The sequence below is a fragment of the Hemitrygon akajei genome, chromosome 4 (assembly GCF_048418815.1).
Source record: "Hemitrygon akajei chromosome 4, sHemAka1.3, whole genome shotgun sequence".
Lineage (NCBI taxonomy): Eukaryota > Metazoa > Chordata > Chondrichthyes > Myliobatiformes > Dasyatidae > Hemitrygon > Hemitrygon akajei.
Genome location: NC_133127.1, coordinates 93,423,188 through 93,449,029, shown reverse-complemented (window position 1 = coordinate 93,449,029; position 25,842 = coordinate 93,423,188).

Here is a 25,842-nt window from a genome sequence, read left to right as displayed (position 1 = left end):
AAATATTCTTTAATTTTAATTTTAAGTGTGTGCGTGTATTCACGTGAAAGACAGAGGGAGGTCTATTTATGACTGATAAACCATTAGGTGGTTGGTGGCATAACAGCACAAAAGCAGTGTACAGCATACACTTATCTTCATGAGCATTGCTGTCGCTTAAGTATTCCCACAGGAGAAATATGTCACAAAAATCCTGAACAATTTAATCTTCTAATAATGGAAATACTATCTGGCAGCATTTTAGCAAGTCACTCAATAAACAGTATGCAAATCACGAGGACAGCCCTTGAATTTCTGGAAAAGTAATTGTAATGGTTTTTAGCATCATGGGCTTTTTGCACAAGCTACCTGCTTTACCTTCACATTTGATGATGGCTTTTTATCATAAAGATAAATTCATTGTGTCCTGCTGTGCTCTCCCAAATCAGTCTCAAGAGGTGCCCCCAAATCATTTGGTAGTGCTTTATTTACATCGCTGCATCATCACCATCTTGTACAAATTCAACTTTCACAAACCTGGTGTAGGACAAATATCACATTTTTAAGGTTCACTTAAAACCCTGACATTGGCATCAGCAAGCACTTGCTTCGGAAACATCAGCAAGCATTAGATTTGTTTTCATTATCACCTTTGGAGAATAAACACTAGGTGAAACCATCTTAAGATTTATTCTCTTTGTCTCTCTCTCATTCTTTATTGTATGTGATATGAACACTGTCCATACATTAGTGCAGCGTAACTAAAGAACAGTTGAAGTTAACACTAATTATAGACCGGGCAACCGTCTTTAGCCTTGTAGATCTTCAGAAAAGCCAGGAGCTTGAAAGACACAGCAGGCAGTAAATTCCCAATACAAGCCATTCAAGCTGAACCGTCAATTCAATAACATGGGGAAGAAATAATTACTGGCTCATTATATATTAATGCCTTAGAAAAAGAGTGTGTAGCATAACTAAATTCATCGATGGTCCAAAAACAGATGTGAAATTGATCTGCGACATACAGAAGTCTACATGGATATATAGGGGTTAGTTAATAGGCAGATGAGAAGGCAGAGGCTATGCATTTTCAAAGACAGAATGAATAAAACAATATATTCCTAGAATTAGAATCTATCATGCAGGTATAAGTAAGCAATATAGAAGGAAAGTTTTATATTACATGTGACAAATAAAGCTAATCTTTTTCTTTTTTTTTCTTTTAAGTATTTTTACAAGTCTATTAGTGTACTAAAGTGAAGAAGTCTTGCTGTGTCTCATTAATCAGGGTTTTGGTCACACCACACACAAAATATGTATGATGTTTCATTCTTGATGCTGAAGAAGGGACTTATTTGCCTCAGAATCTTAAGACCAGGAGCCATAGGTACAGAATTAGACTATTCAGCCATCAAGTCTGGACTGCCGTTCCATCATGGCTGATTTATTATCCCTCTCAACCCCATTCCCCTGCCTTCTCCCTGTAACCTTTGATGTGCCTACTAATTAAGAACCTATCAACCACAATGACTTGGCATCCACAGCTATCTATGGTAATTAATCACACAGATTCACCACCCTCTGGCTATAAAATAACTTCTCCTTATCTGTATTTGAAAGGGACATCCTTGTATTCTGAGGCTGTGCTCTCCAGTCCTAGATTCCCCCTATAGATCTATCCTGGGCCTAACACATTGATGCAGTTTCAAAGAAAGCACAACAGCAGCTATATTTCATTAGGAGTCTGAGGAGATTTGGAATGTCACCAAAGACACCCACAAGTTTCTACAGATGTACCATGGAGAGCATTCTGACCGGCTGCATCACTGTCTGGTATTGGGGGGGGGGGGGGGGGGTGAGGATACTGTACATGATCAACATAGGCTGCAGAGACTTGTGAACTTAGTCAGCTTCATCATGGGCACTAGCTGTTATGTATGCTCTTGATTAAAGACAAACTTTGTATGGGTTTTTAAATGCTAGCACATTTTTTGCAATCATGGGTTTCAGCTCCACACTTTAGTGCACACTCACAGTTCATCAATGTCACTCCTGGTTCCAGTGCCCTGCCCACAATGCACACTGGGAACCGAAGTTCTTTATTATGTACACACATAATAAAACATCTTCCCCCTTTAAAGCAAACAAACAAAATACTATGTCCTCATAAACCTGTAAGAAACAATAGTGCTTTCAACAAAGATATTTACAATGTCAACTGTAATGAGCTTTCCAACACAGCTATTTACATTAACTTCAATTGTAATGAGCCAATACAGTCCTGTATTCACTCATATACTTTCAATCTGTCTCTGTGGTGGCTTAATGATCCCTTTTGGACTGCTCTTTGTTTCCGCAGATTTGATACCAGCGTCCTTTTGAGAACTCTGATCTATGTGTTAATTTCTTTCACCTCATTGCTGAGTTCCCATCTGTTCATCACTGCTTCCGTTCCTGCTGTGTGACTATAATTCACTCCACACACCTCACAATGGAGCCCTGATCTACACGCATGTGATCAGTGAGCCCTTACACAAGTTCCACTGATTCTGTCTCAATTCAAAGAGCTCTTTGTGCTGGCTATGTACTGTAGATAGCAACTCCTCCTGTTGGTTGCTGTTGTTCTGATGTTGGGTCCATGTGATCGCCCCATCTTCCTTCTTATTTTTCCTCTTTAACTTTGGAGAGAATTATGGAGATATTTTTGATTTCTGGTCTAAATGGAAGTAAATGAGAGACAGATTTTGAATTAAAGCTGTATGATTTGGAAGTAAGACTGGTAACATCTTCATCATGATCTCTCTGTTCAGCACTGGCATCCTGACTGTCATGCTGGTGTAGCTGGTACAGATATCTATGGTAGGTGGAGTTCTTGTGATTCTCTTGCACAACCTCTCTAGATCTCTCAAGGAATTAGTTATAAGTTTCTCAAGTTACATCCGAGCACCTCAAAGAAATCTGTGTACTCCTTAATGAGTGTTGCATGGTCACCTTTGGTCTGTGAAGCCACAGTGAAAACAGGTTGAGTCTTTTGCATGCACTCGTACCTAATATTGGCAGTTCTCTCTTTTCTACAATCAGGAGCAGTGCCTTTAGGTGCTGCCCCTCATGCTTGAAGGTCACTATACATCCCCCTTTTTACTGGAACATTCTCTCCAGTATAGCCAGTCACTTTTAACTTCACTGGATAAATCTTGCTCTTTACTATGAGAGTTTTGTAATCATCCATAGAAAGCAGATTCACCTGGGCTCTGGTGTCAAGCTTGAATGGAATTACTGTCTCATTCACAGATACTGGAACAATCTATTCTGTTTTACCAGCACCAGCAGCCTGTAGAGAATCTAATAAGTCTTCTTCCATTTCCTCATCAACTGTGTGCACCTTTCTCTTGGTAGCCCCAGCTTTGCAGCACCTTGTAAAATGATTCTTCCTTCCACAGTTATTACAGGACTTTCCATAAGTGGGTAATGTCTTTTGAATGTGCCTACCTCCACATTTACTGTTTGAGCAGACCTCTTTGCTATGCTGTTGCTTTATGCTCTGCCCCTCTGTGTTCACAGCATGCACTGTTGTTTCTGCTCTGTGCAGCTCCTTAGCTTGTGCTCATGTGGTCTCCACTGCCCTACACATATTCAGAGCCTTTTCTAACATTAAATCTTTCTCTGAGAATATTATCCGGGATTCCACAATCTATTTTGTCTCTGACTAATGAGTCTCTCAAGTCTCCAAACTCACAGGAACTTATTCAGCTAAGTATTGGTCAAAGCTAACACCTTGTTTTTGTTCACAGGAAAAGAATTAGTATCTTTTAAACATGATGCTTTTACTTGGGATGAAATATTCAAATTTTGTCATCTGAATGTCCAATGTCAAGGCTGTCTCATTAATTTGAAAGCTTTTATAAATATCCAAAGCATCTTCACCAATTATGTGTCGAAGTGCTGGCTGAAGCGTTTCCAGTTATCAGTTAAATTCCTGGTAAACTACATACGTGTGGAAGGACTTAGGTTCTCCACTGAGGGAATTTTTAGGCTCTCATCTCAATTTCTTGGTGAACCCTGAGACTATGTGCTCTCTTGCTGGCAGCTTCTATCTACTGGAACTCAGTGTCTGTTTCTTAGTCACTCAAGGTATTCAGTTATGCTTCCTATTTAGACCTCACGCCAACTTCTGACACCATGTTATGTTTGTCCTTGATGAAAGATGAACTTTGCATGGGTTTTCAAACGCTAACACATTTATTGTAATCATGGCTTCTAGCTCCATGGTTTGGCACCTGCTCCCAGTTCAACAATGTCACTGCCGGTTCCCGGTGAAGCAGCTGCATTGCACACTGGGAACTGAAGTTCTTTATGATGTACACATATAACAAAACACTCACCTCCATAGTGTCTGGGACATCTTCAAGCAGCGATGCCTCAAAAAGGTGGCATCCATCATTATGGACCCTCATCACCCAGGCCATGCCTTGTTCTCATTGCTACGATCAGGAAGGTGGTAGAGGGGTCTGAAGGCACACGCTCAATGATTCAGGAACAGCTTCTTCCCCTCTGCCATCCAATTACTGAATGAACGTTGAACCCCTGAACTACCTCAGTACTTTCTTATTTCTATGTTTGCACTATTTACTTAATTTAACTTAATTTTATATATATCTTACTGTGATTCACAATTTATTCTCTATTATCATGTATTGCATTGTACTGCTGCCACGAAGACAACAAATTAAATCTGATTCTCATTCTGATTCTGGTTCTGTTTCAGATTCTAATAACACAAAAAAACCTGAACGACATGTCACAAAACACAACATTCAAATATCAATAAGTCACAGTGCGTTTAATGAGAACGTTGCTTTACTTTTCTTTAGTTTACTTTATTTGACCAGAATTCCTGTTTTCAAACTGTTAGAAACTGTAATCTACTTGGAGGGATAATGATATGTTGAGCAAGTTACCAAAGCCCAATACATAGGAAAATGAATTCTGGACAATCACAGTAGAAGGATAGATGCTCTGGTATAGACGAAGCTCCCAGACTCATGGGCAATATTCCAGTAATGACATTAGCAGTTGTTGTGTCAGTAGAAAGGAACATCTACCGAAAAAAGGACTACAGTCTCATTAAGTTCTTGCTAAGTATTTATAATTCTTTGTAAACACAAGAGTTTATGAAGATGCTGGATATCCAACTTAAGTCAGAATAAGTGCTAGAGGAACTCAACAGTTTAGGAAAAAAGCCAGTAGCCAATATTTTGGGCCTTCAGCAGGATGCCTTATCTCTTGCTATTCTTAAGAGAAAAGTTAGCAGTACAGGTTAATTGAAAGAAATTCACATTGGGCATTGCCATCATCGAACAATTTCAGTTCAAGTGCAGAACAGCTCAGTGTAAGCTTGAATTCCTTAACTTTACACAAACGTGTGCTTCAGCCCTTACCTTATCTACAGAAAATAAACTTCCTCTGAGTATTGCTTCTTTTCACAATTTCTATGCCAGTAGTTTCTGACTAAGATTGACAATTCAACACTCATTTATGCCTAGGGACAGTTTTGAGTGATAGGCACTTATCCCAGGGAATTAAATAAAATTCAAATTCATTTCACAGACAGTCAGCAGAGATTTTCATCCTGTCAGCTTGCTTAGATTTAAACTTGGACGCTGGAGATGAAAGGTTACAGGCAGAAATGCACCCAAAGAGGCCACATTCTTAATAATGCATGAAGCGATATTTAGAATTGAACAAGCTTAGCTCCACTTGGTAAAAACCTGAATTTCTATTTATGTTGCTCTTGAGCACTGTGCCTACAAGTTCAGCAAAAAAAGATTCCTGCTTGTCAGAAGCTGGTTTCTGTTGACATGTTTCAAATTAAATTATCAAGGCTAGGAGAAAGCAGGGCACAGTGTACACAGAGATCAATGCAGAGATCTCCACCTGCGTTTTATACTTTAATAGTTTTTGGACAGGAATGTTCAACTCTTAGAGCATCTCAAATAGCTTTACTTCAGTTTATAAATTTTTTAGAATTTCATGGAATCCTCAATTGCCTTTTAAACTAACCTGGGGACTCTGCCTAAACTGTACACTTAGAGGGTAAAAGTAATGTGGTACAGCCACTGTATCTCAGTAAATGAGAATTAGGTTTAATATCACTGGTGTATGCCATGAAATTTGTTTTGTGGCAGCACTACATTGCAATGCTGTAAATTATGGTAAAAGGTATATATTTAAAATAATTTAAATTAAATAAGTAGTGCAAAAAGAGGCAAAAATGTAGTGAGGTAGCGTTCATGGGTTCAATGTCTATTCAGAAATCTGATGGCAGAGGGGAAGAAGCTGTTCCTGAATCATAGAGTTTGTGCTTTCAGGTTCCTGTACCTCCTCCCTAATAGCAGCTATGAGAAGAGGGCATGTCCTGGGTGACGGAGGTCCTGAATGAAGGATGCCATATTTTTGAGGCATCGCTCGCTGAAAATGTCCTGGATGCTGGGGAGGCTGGTGCCCATGATGACTGAATTTTCAACTTTCTGCAGCATATATCAATCACCCCCACCCCCACCACCCGCAAACTAGATGGTGCCACAGCCAGTCCTCCACCGTACAACTGTAGCATTTTGTGAGTGCCTTTGCTAAAATACTAAATCTGCCCACAAACTCTTAATGAAATATAGCTGCTGGTGTGCCTTCTTTGTAGCTTCATCAATATGTTAGGCCCAGGATGGACCATCAGAGATGTTGACACCCAAGAACTTGAAATTTCCCACCCTTTCCATTCCTGATCCCTATATGAGGACTAGTGTGTGTTCTCTCATCTTTCACTTTCTGAAGTCCATATCAGTTCTTTGCTCTTACTGACGTTGAGTACAAGGTTGTGGCTGTGACACCACTCAACCAGCTGATCTGTCTCACTCCTGTATGCCGTCTCGTCACCATCTGAGATTCTGTCAATAATGGTTGTATCATCAGCAAATTTATAGGTGCTGTTTGAGCAATGCCTAGCCACACAGTCAGGAGTGTGGAGAAAGTGGAGCAGTGGGCTAAGCACACATCCTTGAGGTGCGCCAGTGTTGATTATCAGCGAGAAGGGAAAAGTTATTTCTGAAAATAATGGTCTTCCAGTTAAGAAGTCGAGGATCCAGTTGCAAAGGAAGGTACAGAGGCCCAGGTCTTGGAGTTTTTTGATCAGAACTGTAGGAATGATTGTGTTAGGCTCTGAGCTGTAGTCAATAAATGGCAGACTGAGATAAGTATTAGTATTCTCCAGGTGATCCAAGGCCGAGTGAAGAGTCAATGAGATCATATCCGCTGTAGACCTATTGTGGCGACAGGCAAATTGCAGTGGCGTAGTTATATGCCATAGAGATATGGCACAGTTTCCTTCACTGGTTGGGGCAATAAGATTAAAAGTAAGGAAGTTATGTTGCATCTTTGCATAGCTTTGGTTAGGTCACACTTGGAGTATTATATGCAATTCTGATTACCTCATTACAAGAAGGATGTGGAGGCTTTGGAAAGAGTACAGAAGAGATGTACCAGATAGAGGGTATGTGCAAAAAGTGGAATGTGGACCAACTTGGGGCATCTTCTCTGGAGCTTTGTAGACTGAGGTGAGTCATAATAGAAGTTTGTGTAGGTCGGTAGAAGATAAGATAGTTATCCTTTTCTCAGGAAAGAAGTCTCAAATACTTGCACTTAGGGTGAGAGAGGGACATTTTAAAGGAGATGTGCAGGGGAGGGCAAGTTTTTTTTTGCATGTACCTGTACCAGCTGCCAGGAATGGTGGAAGAAGCAAATACAGTAGTGGATTTCAGGAAGCTTTTGGATGGACACGCGAATATGCATAAAATGGAGGGATATGGATGATGTATGGAAAGAAGAGAACGAGTGCCACTTGTATTTTCTAGAATAGGTAAGAGTCAGAAAACAGAAGCTTTAACTTTTGTTGAACACAACCGCAACTGCAGGGATTCATATGGCATGTTTCCCAGCACTATTCAGGAAGTCTGGTTTATTTTTTGGAATATTTCATATACTGTAATCCCAAGATTTATGTCCCAGATCAGCAGCAGTAAACTCATTCATAAGGAGCCAAGCCTATAAAAAGTTCTGATTGTCATGCTCCTAGCTATGCCCTAGAAACTATTTTAAAGTTTTTCAAAGATGTTTCAATAATAGCTAAATATTTGATCATTATTCGGCAGTCTAGGCTCAAAGCTCTGGAAACTCCTACATATTCCTTTCTTCTTGCTTGCTTTATTTCCTCTCCTATTTGCCTTGTTATGCTAAAGGTAAGCTGCTCGTTTTGTCATAGAAATTAAAGTCATACAAGAGCAGTTGTTTTTTACAAACCAGGGAGCGGGATATAAGTTTCAGATACCAAACTTAACGAGATTCTCTCATCTCCAGGCAGCACCAGCCTTCTGCAACTCTTCCTAAGTTGCCACAACTGTGTCCTTTGAAACACTCATTCAGTGTCTGGTGAGATCCTACAGTCAAACAGATGATCGCTGGAGGGGCAGTGTACTCATCCCAGGTAGGAAACCACCTGAAGAATGAGCTAGGTGCTGAAAGGGCAAAAATAAGCTGGAAACAAACCGCAGATCTCATTCTGGGCTTGAACCCAGCTAGGAATGCCTGAGCAAGGTCCTCACTCCCTCAAAGACTCTGCCCACCATTCCACTGACATACTGAACCTAGCTCCAGATAATCCCAAGAAGCTAGAAAAACTGGATAGACAGAAGAAAAGGGGGTTGGGATAGCGTAAGGTTACAGAGGCTACAGATGCATCTGATTAAAAGTTGACAATTATATCATCACTAGGACTGGGAGTTCCTTTGGTTTCCCGTTAACACTAAGCAGGAAAGGAAGCTGCAGTACAATTAGTAGCAACGCAAATTATTGGCTCCATTTTTTGTGCTCAACAGCTTTTACAGCTCCCATAAGGAGCCTGTGGACCACTGGCCACCAGCCTCTCCTTGGGGTGGCACGGTTGTGTAGAGGTTAGCACAACGCTTTACAGTGCAGGCAACCTGGATTCAGTACCCACCACCGCCTGAACATTCACCCCATGATCACATGGGTTCAATTCCTCCCCCTGCCTGTACATTCACCCTATGACCACATGGGTTTTCCCCGCTGCCTGTACATTCACCCCCTGGCCACATGGGTTTTCCCCGCTGCCTGTACATTCACCCCCTGGCCACATGGGTTTTCCCTGCTGCCTGTACATTCACCCCCTGGCCACATGGGTTTCCCCCAGGTGCGCTGGTTTCCTCCCACAGTCCAATAATGTACCTGATGATAAGCTGATCGATCATTGTAAATTGTCTCATGATTTGGCAAGGATTAAACTGAGGGATTGCTGGGAGGGATGGCTCAGAGGGCAGGAAGGGCCTATTGCACACTTACTCTCAATAAATAAATAACTGTGCTAACCAAGGTCTTAAGACAGAAAAGGCTCTGGAAGTTAGCCCGACTGGAGGGTTGAGCTGTAAGGAAAGGAGTAATGTGTTGGGACGTCTTTCCCTGGAGCACAGAAGGCCGAAGGATGATGTTATAAAGGTTTCATAAGTCATAAGGGCATAGGACATAGGACAGTACAGCACAGCACTGTTCTATGTACCTTCGGCTACAACTTTTTACTGACCCGTTAAACTACTCCAGGACCAATCTAATCCTTCCCTCCTACATAACCTCCATTGTTCGTTCATCCACCTGCCTATCTAAATGTTTTTTAAATCCCCCTAATGTACTTGTCTCTACCACAAATCTTGGCCTCAAAGCTACTGAACTCAATTCCCCAACAAACCGTCTACCTACGTAACTACTCTATCAACTTGCACTGCGACTTTGACTATGGACTTGAACCCCAAGATCCCTCTGCTGCTCACACGGTTAAGAGTCCTGACATTATACCTATATTCTGTCTTCAAGTTCAACCTCCCAAAGTGAATCTTTCTGCATTGAACTCCATCTGCCACTTCTCAGCCCAGCTCTACCATCCTATCGACGTTCTTCTGTAAACTGTGACGAAGTTTTACACTAGTCACAACTTTGTGTCATTCGCAAACTTACTAACCCACCCTTCCACTTCCTCATCCAAGTCATTTATAAAAATCGCAGATAGCAGTGGGATTTCTCTCTGGAAGTTAGTGACCATTAGTGACCACCCTCTGCGCAGAATGTACTCCATCCACTACCACCCTCTGCCTTCTGTGAGTAGGCTAATCCACACAGCCATGTTTCCCTGGATCCCAAGCTTCCTGACTTTCCAAATGGGGAACCTTATCAAAATCCATGTACACTGCTCTACCTTCATCCATATATTTTGTTACTTCCTCAAAGAACTCAATCAGACTCATGAGACACAACCCTGACCCCCACAAGGCCATGCTGACTATCCCTAATCAGACTATGCTTCTCCAAATGCTCAAAAATCTTATCTCAAATGGTTTCCCAACTCTGACGTGAGACTACTTGTCTATAATTCGCAGGGTTATCTTGATTACCTTTACTGAACAACATATGAAGTTAATCGTTTTGGTTATTTTCCCCAGGGTAGGGGAGACTAAAACTGGAGGTATAGGTAAATTGGATTTAAAAGGGAACTGAGGGACAACTTTTTCACACAGAGGGTGTTGGGTATATGGAATGAGCTGCCAGAGGAAGTAGTCGAGGCAGGTACAATTACATTGTTTAAAAGACATTTTGATGTGAATAGGGAAGGTGTAGAGGGGTATAGACTGAACGTGGGGAAGTGGGACTAGCTCAAGTTAACAGCTTCGTTAGTGTGGTAGAGTTGGGCTGACGGGCCTATTTCAGTGATATATAACTCTCCTACATGTCAGGTTAAAATTCCACAGGGAAATTAATTTTTATCTCATGATCATCCATTACAAGTTCAGTAAAAGTGCCACTTTAAGCCCGCAGATACCTTTGCTGAAAGTTTGAAGCGTCTCTAGAGGAAAACATGAAGCAGATTTTCACTACGATATCTCTGAAGTCACACTGGAGGAATTCTAAGGAAATCTCTGGATTGCCATTTAAAATATCCTCCACATTGAAGCCAGATGACAGTTAATCCAATTTTGTCTGTACCTAAATCTACTTAATTAAGGTAGATTTTAAAAATCAAGACTCTATACAGATGGACAGAAACATTGCACTAATGAGTCCCTTAAGGCTTCATTAATTAGAAGAAAAAGCTGTTATCCTTCTTTACTTTCCACGACATTTAATCCTATTAACCTAATTAGTTTTCATCGCTCTAACATTGGTGACTACAAACCTGAAAATTGGGATTATTATACGATAGTGCTAATTATGCTCATTAAAATACTCTGTATTTAATCCATTTTCATAAAAACTCTCAATCTTCATTTTTTATGATCTAGTTCATTTGAAAGAATTTGCTCTGCTAAATTTACCTAATGCATGTGCATACACCTGACATGCTTCCTGGAAAGTGAAGGTAGAGTCGTATGTCAAAGTCAATCCTGAGTTCATTGTCAAATGCACAAAGACATGTACGTACAGGTGCAATGAAAAGCTTTCTTTCAGCAGCATCACAGGCACATGGCATCAGATAAGCAGCAGTCACAAGAAAAACATAAATTATACACAACTTTTAGAAGAAAACATAATTAGAGCAAAAGAAAAAGAGTCCATTTTAGTGCAAGTGGTCAAAGTGGTCAGTGATGCTACACTGCGGTGAGTAGGGTTGTGCCAGTTGGTTCCTGAACTGAATGGTAGAAGGGAAATAGCTTTTTCCAAATCTGATCTTGTGAGACTTCAGGCTTCTACACCTGCTGCCTGATGGCAACTTAGGTCGCAAGGCACAAATGGAGGAGACCTTTGAGCATAGATGTTGCCTACTGGAGATAGTGATTCCTGTAGATGTTACTGAAGGTGGGGAGGGGTTGTCCAAGATGTATTAGGCTAAGTGCACTACTCTACAGCTCCTTATATTCCTGCACATTTAAGTTGTCATGATGCAACTAGATAGAGTACTTTCAACAGTATATAACCCAGAACCAGATCCTTCAACCCATTAGGTCTGCACCTACCATCAAGCCCATGCTAATTATTTACTATTCTCTTTGTTTTTCTTCCCATATTCCCATCAACCACTACCACCACACCTACATACGAGGGGAAACTTACAGTAGAATTAACCTGTGTGTATATGGCAGGTGGGAGCATACCAGATTACCTGGAAGAAAGCAACGCAGAAACAGGAACCTATGCAAACTCCAAGGTAAACAAGGTCAGAGCTGTAGCTGGGAATAGTAAGGGCTTTGGAAGTCAGGTTAGCTTACTGATGGGTATAGAGAGCTGGTTGATTGGTCAGGGCAGTTAGATTTCTCCGGGGTTGAAATGGGGCATCACATTGTTTCCATGCTTAGATCGCTGGGTCCTTCCATGAGAAAGGGTAGCTGGCGGGATGCTTTCTGGCTGTAAGACGTGAGTATAAAAGTGTGGAACCAGCCACCAGCACAAGTGGTGCATGCGAGGTCCATTTCAATGTTTAAGATAATTTTGGTTAGGTACGTGAATGGGAGGGGTATGGAGAGCTATGGCCCAGGTGCAGTTCGATGGGACTTGGCAGATAAGTGGTTTGGCATGGACTAGATGATTTACTGTGCTGTAGTGTTCTGTGACTCTATGATGTTTTGGGCTGGGACTATTAGGACTGGAAAGAAAGGGGGTGGATGCCAGAATAAGAACGTGGAAGGAGGGGGAGGAGGCTCAAAAATAAGTGTGGGATGTTACACTGGACACCTTCGAGACAACAGAGGTCAGAGAATTCTCCACTAGGGAATTAGTGAGTTTACGGGATAGATACAGACAAAAAGGCTGGGGAGTCTCTGGCTGCGTGGTTATTGAGGGTATGGGGATATGGGATCGGGGAGTACTGGGTGACCCTATCTCTGTTAGAGAGATAGGTATCTTAGGAGTGTATATGGTGTCAGGGAGGGGTAGCATCTCTGGTCTGAAGACCTGTCATACCTTCTGAGGTAGATCCTCGCCAAGCGCTCAGCTCTCACCTGTGGCTCCAAGTAAGCTGTTTGCATGCAACAGCAGCCATACCCCAGGCAATGGCTTCCTCATGCTGGCCAAACCAGGTGAGAGTAGCCATTGGGGTTTTTTATGAACCCTTGGCTGCTTTGGGCTTGTCTACCCAAAGCATGTGAAGACTGGATTCAGTAGACTACATGGACGAAACCACCAGCTTGTTCAATGAGTTTCCCAGTATGTGTTGTGGAGTATGAAGAGCACAGTAAGACATACAGATCATCCTGGTCATCCGCTGCATCCCGACCTATCTCCAGCTGTCTTAACTCTCGTCTTGCCGCTGGATCCAAATAGACTAGGTCAAGAGAGTAAGGTTGAAGACCTGCATAACTCTCCCTCATTTTAATCAAGCTAATGCGCAAGTCACAACATTACTAGCACACCCACCCAAAGATGTCAGTGGTCCTCATCACTCACAATGGACGCGCACACACATCGTCCCAACACACAATCAATAATGCCCTGAAAATGCTGCTTGCTTCCCCGGAGCATGATGGGATTGGGTAGCGGAAGGGGTTAAGCTTAAGTATCATTCTCTTACTGAATGGAACCCCAAGCTGAATGGAGTACAGTAGAGAAGGGTACTAACGTTCTATGCCTGTAAGCTTGTATCGTAGAGTTATTCTGTGATAGTGGTAGACTATTGGAGGATATTGAATTAACTTCTAGAAAGATAGGACATGTGGTTGTGGCAGCTACTTTACCAATAAAAGGGTTAGTGTTAACTTTAATGGCACCATTAATGGCACCATTTGTTGGTCATCATATAAGTACAGCGATTCAATTATTACAAAGTATGCAGAAGAGGGTGCGCATAGCCAGGTATGGAAGTTGAATAAGCAAATTGGGAGTAGGGGATCCTGCATATCCCTCAAATAAAAGTTTTTTTAGCATCTCTTAATGCTGGGGGCCAGCAGAGCAGGTAAATGAGGTTCCCACCCCTACCCTCTATGCAAAGTGGAGGAAGTACTGTCCAGAGAAGCAAGAGGGGGAGGCTGTTGAGGGGCAATGGGTCATTCTTCAAGTCCCCTGCAGTTAAAGGCTTCGTTTGTCCTCTACCAGATTCCTTGCATTCCATTCAGCATTCCCTGCAAATGATATTGGCTAACGTTTGGTAGCAGCGGGAATTGGGGGTGGTTAGCACATTCGAGCCTCATTGTTGTAGAGAGGGGGTTATTTGACCTGCATCCCTCTTCCCTGTAAATATAGTGTAAATGATTTGAATGTGTGAAATATGTGAGGTGTGGCCACGCGTGTCAATTTGTGTTTGCATGTATATGAGGACTTTGCCTTTAAGAAACTTTGTAAATGTTCGTGCTTTTTCCTTTTCAGTTGTTCTCTGATAAGTGTGCTCCTTCTCTGTGAGAAATTAACTGTCTATTTTGAGTTTTGCAGTTCCATACAAAGTTTTAAAGAAAAAGAGAACAGCCTGGGTTTTGTGTTCTAATCTGTTACTTTGTTACTTGTGTTTGTTTAATCAACTACATTGTTTCTTGTCTTTTTTTAAATCTGTCCTGTGTTTATTGTGTCTTAATCTGTTACTTTGCTATGTGTTTCCCCATGCAATTGGTTTTAGAGATGACTTGCTTTTCATACTGGCCACATGAAATTTGAGTTGAAATTTGAGCAACTTTATTCTGGATTTGAGATGCCCACATTTCAAAGGGAATTGAGCATTCCAGGAACAGTTTTAGTACTTATATTGTTTTTTGTGTTTTCTAAATACCCAGTAACTGAGTGAGTGAGTGCATCTGTATCTCCCTGCATCTGTATCTTCCAGAATGCCAAAGTGGTGATTGTTGGCAAGTGTTGGGAGACCCTGTGATACATTCCTGGGGCTGGCATTTGAATTTGCTTAATTTGTATGAGTACTGTTTACTACATTGTGGAAGGGATGCCACTGATATTGATCCCTTTAACAAGGAAAAACGCTGATGGGGGAAATTATCTGGCTTCTTGGGTTTTGGCATTCTGGTTTGGTGGAGCTGGGGGGAGTAGTCTATTCCAGTCAATCTCAACGCAGATATGGTAACAGCCTTCAGGGTTTGAGCCTTAATAGCCCTGGTGGAGTGAGTGCTTTAGGGGTTGGTGTTTCTCTATGTACTATTTGTTTGATTGGAAGGTCCTGACTCTTAAAGTGATTTCCACACCTGACGAAGTGTTGGTGTAGGTGGCATGCTGAGTACAGATGTGATGACAAGTGTGAGCAGGATCAGTTTCCTGAGATGGTTGTGTCTATGCCAAATGGTGTTGTGAAGGTGGGCACTCGTTGGACGCTGAATGGCACTTACTGGATATGCAGTTCCTAGGCCTACCCGTGGTTCCCACAGGGTCGTGCAGTTGATATGTGGTGTTGTATATCTGCCAACTCAGTGGCCCAGAGGAGCACCTTGTCCATGCTCGTCAGTAAGAGGGGTATTACAAAGAAAGGTGGCACTTGTACTGTTATTGGTCAAGAATGCTGCACCTACGTTCCCGGCAGTGCACACAAAATGCTGGCGGTACTCAGCAGGCCAGGATATAGAGTATGGTCGATGTTTTGGGTGGGACCCTTCATTGGGACCTACATTCCTGATGGTTTGGGTACCATCACTTACCTAGTTGATCAGAACTGAGAGTCAGTGCATAAAACTAAGTGGGGGGGGGGGGGGGAACTAGCTCATTGGCTAATACACTCCAGGGTGGGGCTGAGGGCCTTTTGGGGCACAGGGACGCTGGTGGACTACAGTAGTATCCCGGGAGGTGACTATTGGGTTGACACTACTGGGTGTTGTACTTTAATGTTTTTTATATAACTTAAGGAGTTTGCGAGACTCATAATAGTCTGAGAGATGGATTATCACATTTGCAACTTTCAAGGGGTGGAGTATCCTGTGGAAATGTGTGGCTTACTTGTCGAAAGTCGCTTCTGTCATGATTTGTTAGTTTAGAAACTGCAAATGCTACCTGGTGGCCAGTTTCAAATATCTTGAGTATATAGAGAGCAGGTGTGGGAGGTTCTGTCTCTCTTTCTTTGTTTAAGGCAAGCAGTGCACATGATCATTGGGAAGGTATGCTCTGCATCTACTTTTAACTAAGTATATTTCTTGAATATATGTTTGCTGAATATTCAGCTTTATAGTTTCTGTAACTTGGGTAACATGAATGTTTGGTAAATTTTTACTATTTGTAAAAACAGTAAATCAGGCCTACTGTTTGTAGGCCTCTGTTGTTAGGCTCAATAGACCATGGATTTGCGCCTTGGAAAGTTTCCAGGGCGCAAGCCTGGACAAGGTTTTTTTTATGGAAGACCAGCAGTTGCCCAAGCTGCAAGTCTCCCCTCTCCACGCCACAGATGTTGTCCAAGGGAAAGCCATTAGGACCCATACAACTTGGCACTGGTGTCATCGCAGAGCAATGTGTGGTTAAGTGCCTTGCTCAAGGACACACACACAGCCTCAGCCAAGGCTCGAACTAGCGACCTTCAGATCATTAGACAAACGCCTTAACCACTTGGCTACGCACCAACACAAATAATTAATATACCTATTTGCAGTCAGTGTTTTCTGTCCCACGAACCTGATTCAGCGTTACAGTCCCACAGGAAAAGAATATCAGCATTATATAATGATGACATATAAGCACTTTGATAATAAATTTACTTTGAACATTGAACTTTGAAATTTCCTAATCTAGTTTACCATGTTATAATTCAGATACTGTAGATGACAAACAATAACAGACCCAGCACCAACCTCTACGGCACTCCACTAGTCACAGGCCTCCAGTCAGAGAGACAGCTATCTGGCTGCCAGTCTCCGGCTTCTCCCATGAAGCCAATGTCTAATCAATTGACCACATCCTCTTGAATGTCAAGCGACCTCCCATGCAGGACTGTGTCAAAGGCCTTGCTAAGTCTATGTAGACAACATCCACTGCCTTGCCTTCATCAACCTTTCTGGCAACTTCCTTGAAGAAGTCTATAAGACTGGTTTGACACAACCCATATACACAAAGCCATGCTGCCTATCCTTAATCTGTCCATGTCTACCAAATACTTACGTATCCAGTCCCTTAGAATCCTGTCCAATAACTTTCCCACTGATTTCAGGCTCACCAGCCTATAGTTTCCTGGCTTATTCTTAGAGCCTTTATTAAACAACAGAATAACGTTAGCTATACTCCAATCCTCTGGTACTTCTCCTGTCGCTAAGGATGTTTTAATTATCTCTGCTAAAAGCACCTGTAATTTCTGCACTTGCCTCCACAGGATCCAAGGAAACACTTTGTCAAGCCTAAGAGATTTATCCCGCCTAATTTGCCTCAGGATAGCAGACACCTCTTCTTCTGTAATCTGTATAGGGTCCATGACCTTATGCTGCTTTGGCTCACATCTATAAAGTCAGTCTGTCTGTCATCCGAGTCAATACAGATGCAAAAGATTCATTTAACATCCCACGTGCCCCCCCCCCCATCTCTTTCAGGTTCACACATAGAAGATCACTCTGATCTTCCAGAGCACCTATTTTGTCTCTTGCTATCCTCTTGCTCTTAAAATATCTGTAGAAGCCTTTGGGACTCTCCTTCAACTTGTCTGATAGAGCAACCTCATGTCTTTGTTTAGACCTCCTGATTTCTTTGTGTCCTCTTTTATTTCTTGTACTCCTCATGAAATGAGGAGTTCGAATCTCATTTGTTCCTACCTTCCTTTAACTGCTATGCACCTCCTTTATATAAACCAGGGCCTCAATAACTCTCAAACACCAAGTTCCTGTTATCCTTGCCTTTCAGTCTGGTGGAACATGCAAACTCCATACTCTCAAAAGTTCACTTCGGAAGGCCCCCCACTTACCAAGTGCACCTCTGCCAGAAAGCAGCCTGTCCCAATCCACACTTGCCAGATCCTTTCTGAACCCATTAAAACTGGCCTTTCTCCAATTTAGAGTCTCAACCCGAGGACCAGACCTATCCTTTTCCATAATTACCTTGAAACAAATGGCATTGTGATCACTAGATGCAAAGTGTTCACTAACATAAACTGTTGTCACTTGCCCTGTCTCATTCTCTCTGTTTGGGACTTCTACGTACTGATAACATGGACCCCTCAGTTTAATCCTTTCCTGAAAACATTTGACAAACTCTACCTATCCAGCCCTTTAACAGTAAAGGGGTCCCAGTCAATATGTGGAAAGTTAAAAATCACCTAATATCACAACCTTATGTTTCTTGTAACTGTTATGCTTTGTGACTCTAAAACATGAAACTAATTGAAAGAAAAATATGGGAGATAATGTGTGTCTACTTCACTTTTACTTTAGTGAGGTGAGCACATTTGACGTGATGGTGTGATAATGCATGACATTCACATACTTTTACATGTACCCCATAATGAATTGTGTGCAATTCAACAGTTTGTGATCGCTCTGCAAATTTTCTCCTTTAAATCACATAGACTCTTGGGTGGTCTATAATAAAATCACTTGAACATAGTCATATCTTTCTTATTCCTCAGTTCTACCAATAAAGCCTCACTAAACAAGCTTTCCAGTCTGTCCCAGCTGAGCACTTCTGTGACATTTTCCCTGACTTGAAATGCCATCTCTCGCCCTTTAATCCTTCATGCTCCATCACATCTAAAACATCGAAACCCTGGAACATTGAGCCATCAGTCTTGCCCCTCATGCAACCAAGTCTCACCAATGGGTATAATGTCATAATCTCATGTGTTCATCCATGCCTTAAGCTCACCACCTTTCCTACAAAACTCCATGAACAGCTCAGAAATTAGTCCCATCATAATCGACCTTTTGATTCCTGACTTTGTGTAGGCTTAACAACAGTTTTCTCTACAACCACTCACTATCAGTTTTGGCACTCTGACAACTCTAGTTTAAATCCTCCCCCCACACCACCCCACGCAGGTCTAGCAAACCTTCTTACTAGGATATTAGTCTCCCTCAAATTCAAATACAATCTGGTCCTTCCGTACTGATCTTACCTTCCCTGGAAGAGAGCCCAATGATCAAAAAATCTGAAGCCCTCAATCCTGCACCATCTCCTTATCAATGTGTCAGTCTATATGATCTTCTTATTTCTGGTCTCACTAGCACATAGCATGAGTGATGACAACCCTGGAGGTCCTGTCCTTTAACCTAGCACCTAATTTCCATTTATTAGCTCCTAATAGAGATTAACTGTTTATTTCCCTTCATGACCTGTTGACTTCATCCAGTATTTTATATGTGTCGCTATTCCCACATATAAGATTCCCAGCATCAGAGTCCCTTGAATCTGTGAAAGATGTGACCATGGTGAAATTCACAGCCACTGACAACTCAGAGGTTGTAGTTCTGGCTGAAATAGATGGTGTGTCTTTGAGAGCTCCATTTGTCAAACGCTTTTACCTTTTTAAGCTTATGCCACCTCCCCTCACCTCCTCCCAAATAAAGTCAAGAATGCATGAAACTTGCTTCTCTCTCAGCAGCTTCACATCACAGTTACCAGTTCATCTGACTGCCTAGTCTTTGTGTGATGAGCAAGACAGAACATATAACAAAGCACAGAAGGAAGGGGTGTGATATTTTCCACATGGTCAATTGAGAGGAAAATAAAGCAGGGAAAAGAAGACTTTAAGATGGAGTAATTATAACAGGGAGCCCAAAAATCTTCTACTAGTTTATCGAAGAGGTGGCTGGTAAGAAGTCAGGTAGGACAAGTAAGGTAGAGGCAAAGAAGATGCTGCCTGACCTGCTAAGATACTCGTTTATGTACCTGAACTTCTACAAATGCCTAATTTTTTTTTTGTCCCTTATTCACCATCACAAAATTTAAACTGACTGCCCTGTGTTTGTCAGGCGTCCATACATAACATTTTGAATACAGTTTTTTTCCTGGGGAATCAGAGTTGTTTGAGGCACTGGGGTCCCATCCAAGTGCTTCAGGTTCTTCCCACATCCCAAAGTCATGGCTACTGTAAATTACCCCTCATAGTAGTGGGGTAGAGGAGCACATCTTTTGTGTCATGTGAAATGATGTGGATCAGGCTGTTTCCCCTAGTTCAGCACGATCCTGTCCAAAAGTGTGGGAATCCAATGTGATCTGATATCTTGCTGAAAAGCTGTATGTGCAGTCAATGTCATGATGCAGCTATGATACCTGTGTGGGTTGCAGTAAAGCTTATTTCTGATGAGTCCTAATTTGGGATCATTTGGAGATGAATGATGGGAGTGTGGGCAGGAAGCTATGTGTGATGCTAATGGGGAAGTTTCTGGGATATAGCTTTTATAAATAGACTTTCTGACCTTGATCAATGCTGCCCGAATTTTTGCTGCGTTTTTTTATTGATCTCAGGGATTGTGTTAGGCCATTGCTCACCACACAGCCTTCTTGGTATTGGCCAGGGGAGCCTTTTTTAGGTAAATGTAACCTTTCCTGTTATCATCTCCTCTGCTAGGACATCCATTGCTGAGTCGAAAACACGTGATGTCAGCCCCTGTCATCACTTTGACAGTACCACTCTTCACATTCTGCCAACAGGGCATAATACCTTCAAGTGGTGCCTGCTGGCTTCAGTTGGTGTATTTCACTTACAGTGTTGACCCTGTGTTGAAATATGAAAGCAATGAGCAGTCCAGCAAGTATTAACAGCATCACTACTTACGCAACTAGCATGCACCTCGAAAGAGACAGGCTGCCTGAATTGATAGCAACTGAAGCAGGCTAACGGCAATCCCCTCGTTTTGCAAGTATCACTTTTTCATTGAGGATGTGTGGTAATTGCCCAGGGAGAGCACGACAACTGGGAACTAACAAATGGCAGAGTGTAAAGGCTCTTGCTGCTGTGTCACCAATAGCAATCTCTCTCATGGTAGGCTAAAGGTAACTTACAGTGGGTATCCTAAGGTAGCGTTACAATCTCATCAAGCCTTTACAAGGCACCCTAACAAAGGTTATGGAAATATTAGCTTTGGAACTGACACAAAGGATATCTTTGACATTTCAACAATATGAGTTATCCTGTATAAAACTTCTAACAATATGAAAGAAACTCCACAGAGCCTTGAAATGCCAGAGAACTCCACTCTCAGGTGGATGAATCCAAAAATAAATTGGCCAGAATTTAATCCAGTATTGTATTTTTACCAGCTACCAAGTATCTGACACTCTAATTAAATGGAAAAATAAACTGTGCCTTGGGGCACTTTATGTTACACTTAAGGTAAATAACAGCTGGTCTCATAAAAAACCGAGTGATTTATTACTTCTATAGTGGCAATGTTTTATTTAATTACAAGCTGTTTAAGGTTTAAGCTGGTAATAAATATTCATTGTTATTTGCTGATAATCCATGTCTGTGAGATGACTAAAGGACTAAGGAGAGTATATCTATGTGAGGTAACTTTGGAAAGTCATTCACCCTGTTACACAAAGTCTAGCATAATCAGACAATACCTTCATATCACAGTTGGATCCTGCATGACCTCATTTGCAGACCTCAGTAAATTCAGAATGGCAACATCTCCTCCACAATCTCCATCAACACAAGTGTACCAGGAGGGTGTGTGCTCAACCCCCTGCTCTACTTAATTTACACCTATGACAGTGTGCCTCGGTACAGCTCAAATACCATATTTAAGTTTGCTGATGACACCACAGCCGTAGGCCAAGTCAAAGGTGGTGACAATTCAGCATACAGGAGGGAGATTGAAAATCTGGCTGAGTGGTGCCACAACAACAACCTCTTACTCAGTCCGCAAGATCAAGGAGCTAATTATTGACTTCAGGAGGAGGAAACTGGAAGTCCGTGAGCAAGTCTTCATTGCAGAATTGGAGATGGAGAGGGTCAGCAACTTTAAATTCCTTGGTGTTATCATTTCAGAGGACCCGTCCTGGGCCCAGCACATAAGGACAATTATGAAAAGGGGACAGCAGCACCACTACCTCCCTAGGAGTTTGCAAAGATCCAACATGACCTCTAAAACTTTGACAGAATTCTGTAGATGTGTAGTGGAAAGTGTATTGACTGGCTGCGTCACTGTCTGGAATAGAAACACTATGCCCCTAAACAGGAAATCAAGGATACAGCCTAGTCCATCACTAGTGGAGCCCTCCCCACCACTGAGGATACCTACACAGAACACATCTACAGGAAAACAGCATCCATCACCTTGGACCCCTACCACCCAGCAGGACACTCTGCTTTGACAGAAAACTGTTAAAATGAAATAGCTATAGCATAGCAGTAGAAATCTTAACCCGGGCCTCACATTCTCTACCCCACCATCAAAAATAGTTATGTCCTCGTAACTTTGGACCTTATTAAACCAATTTTATTAACACAGTGTTCCAATGAATTTTGTGATTTCAGAACCTCGCAAATCCACTTGTAAATGGAGGTAACACATCTCACTATTGGCATAGATGCAACACTCTGTTTCCCCCATGCATGCCAACCTGTCTGGGGGTTTCCTAGCTCCCTGAAACCTTTTTGTCTCATTGTCAGCTTACTCAGCCTCAGACACTTCTTCTGACTTTTTCTGTTCACTTGGGGAAGCCTCTCCACTTGTACCTTGCAGCGATTCCTGACTGAGCTCAGCTTCATCCCCAATTATATTGGAGCCCAGTTCCCCTCACCATCTATTATCACATCTGACTGTCCATTGGTAGTCCTCCTCATTACATCCGAGTCAGGGCTGGAAGAATCAAACATCTCCTCATCAATTCTTGGTGAGTTTGCATAAGGTACCATACCATACTCCCATTTCCTCATCCTCTGAGTCTGTACAGTACTCAGTGGCTGGTCTCTCTTCTGGTCTTTCCACTGAAATCACACAATTGCCAGCTGGTTGCCTTTCTGTTCTCCTCTTTCTGTGCAGAGTTCTCCTACTAGGTGTAGGCTCCATGTCAGGCTCTGGGTCAACACCTACTTCCTGCCCTATGGGTAGAATGTGATTCCAATGGGGTATTTTGACAGGACCATTCCCATCTTCTGGCTTCACCCGGAAAACTGGCATATTTGACATCTGGCTGTCCACAGCATAAAGAGTAGATACCCAGTGGTCAACCAACCTATGTTTCCCCAGTAGCCCCAAATTTCTCCAGGCATCAGTTGAGAGAACCTAATCTTTTGATCATATCTCCTCGTGTTTCCTCGGTTTTGCTTGGTAGCAGAAACCGCTGCTAACTCAGAAGCTTTTTGCACTACATTCCTCATGTCAGACACATACTTGAGATGTGTCTTCTATGGCAAGTCGTCACCACTGGGTCAAAAACAGAGATCTACAGGTAATCTCACTTCATGCCCAAACATTAAACAATATGATGAGTATCCAGTAGCTTCATTCTATGTACAGTTGTAGCAGTGAACCAAGTGCACAATATGCTGACTCCATTGGTTCTTTTAGTTGGCATCCAGGGCTCCAGCAATGTCCAGTTGAACCATTCAGGCTGACGGTCACCCTATGGGTGATATGGTGTGGTCCTTGACTTCTCGATTGTAAGCATTACCCAGTAACTCATGTATGAGCCAACTCTCAAAACCCCTTCCCTGATCACTGTGTATTCTTCTTGGGAGGCAATAAGAAACAAAATACTTCTCCCATAACACTTTGGCAATGATAGACGTTCTCTGATCTTTGTGGGGAGGGCTTGAGCATATCTGGAGTAGAGACCAATGATGACCAAGACATTCATAGCGTTGCTGGAATCAGGTTCTACTGAGAGGAGATTCATACACACTAAATCAAGTGACCCTGTACTTTGTAAATGAGATAATGGAGCAACTTTCATAGGCTGTGTCTTCCTCCGAATGCATCGGATGCACGACTTACAGTACTCTTCAACCTCAAGCTTCATTCAGTGCCACTAAAACCAATCTCGGAGCAATCAGTAGGTTTTGCCAAACCCCAAATGACCCACATCGTCATGAAGTGACTTTAGTCCAGTCCTCCGGTACTTCTCAGGCAAAATCAATTGGGAACCCCAAGACTTGTCTGGAGGAGACGTGACCCTGTATAATACTTTGTTCCTCAACTCCAGTTTGTTACATTCCCTAATCAGCAGGGGTATGTTAGGGTGTTTTGTCTTCTCAACTTTGGTCATATCCCCTTTGACAATAGATGACCAAATGCCACCCCTATAAGAGTCGTCTTGCTGGGCTGCAGCCAGTCCCTCGGGGCTTAAGGCAGGCAACTGCTTTGTATCCAGGGTGGTCAAATTGCAATGTGCTTGTGGGAAGGCAGTGACTAGAAGCTCCCAAATCATCCACAGCTCTACCATGCCATAGCCTTGCCTCTGTTTACCCCACCGTGGGGAAACTGGCAATTTGCTTTAACACCAGAGGCAGCAACGCCCTCCCAATCTCTGTCCATTTCTAGCATCTCATGTGAACTCCGGGACAATGCATTCACATCAATGTTCTGACTTTCTGGCCAGTATTTAAGGCTGAAATCATAAGCAGACAACTAGCGATGACCGGTGGCGTCCAACTTTGCTGAGGTCAGAATATACACTAAATCATTGTCTTGTTGTCAGTCCTCACCTCGAACCTGACACCATGGAACTTATCCACCATGGCCCATTTCAATGCCAGAAACTCCAATGTGTGCATAGAGTAGCTTCATTCAAAGAGAGACAGACCCTAGCTGATGAAAGCAACAGGTCTTAACCCTTTACCTTGGTCCTGAAATGAAACACTGCCAAAACCTTCATGGCTGGCGTCGATATGCAGGACATACGACAATTGGGGATTTGCAAAGGCCAGCAAAGGTGTTATATTCAGCAACTGTTTTAGCGGCTGAAAGGCCTCTTCACATTTTGCATCCCATCATTCTCTAAAAGGCTCCGAAGGGCAAAGATAAACCTTGCCTCTACTCCTTTCATTACCCTCCATTTCTTCCCGGGGGGGGGGGGTGTTAGGGTGTAAACACTCCGAAGCTGATTCAAAAGGTGGCTTCCTCTGCTTGCAGGTTTTTCTCTGAACCCTACAAAACTCCCACTTGTGCAGCATCGGGTGCTGCTTCAGCAACCGAGGCTACTACTGAGGACTTTCCCTCACTAGTGGAGGTCTCCTACTCCTCCATCAGGTTTTCCGCCTCTTTTCTCTGATCAGCTCAACAAGCGAGGGAGGGGCACAGGTCTTAAAGCAATGACATCGTGTGGCAGTGTACCATTCATAACTTGCCCCATCCTTAACCGGTTTATCTCAGCCAGTTGAACGGCCCCTTTACAGCACAAACAATACAGCTGTCTCTCTTGCCTGAAAGTATATGCAGAATGTTTCTCCCCTTTCTCCTGGAATGTGTGCCTGAACCTCATCATAAGCTCCGCTGGACTGTCCATTGTGCCAAAAACATTTTCTAATGCTTGTATTGTTGTCCATGGATGTGGCCAATGGGTTCTCTGCCTTTGGGGTCCTCACCACCGGACTTCTTAGATCTCTCCCAGTCGTTGTTTTTTCACATTATCAAAGCTCTGCCACTCATCTGAGCAAGCCTCATATTCTTCTTCTCCATTGGGGGTGGGCTTGACTCCAGAGAACATTCTCAGCCTATGATAACAATTATCTATCAGTGATGTAATTGCCGAAGCCAGCTCAGAATTTCCATCAACTGCTGACATTTCACATCAGACAACTCCTTACCCTCACTTCGTAGAAACAAGAACAACTCGTCTTTGCAGTCTTCACCCCTAACTACAAGCAACTCATCTTTAAAGTCTGCACCCTCAGCTGCACTTGCCCCTTCGCTAAAAATATGGACTGCCCATGGCATCATTTCTTCAGTTTCTCCTAACATATCGGGCAACGTGAGT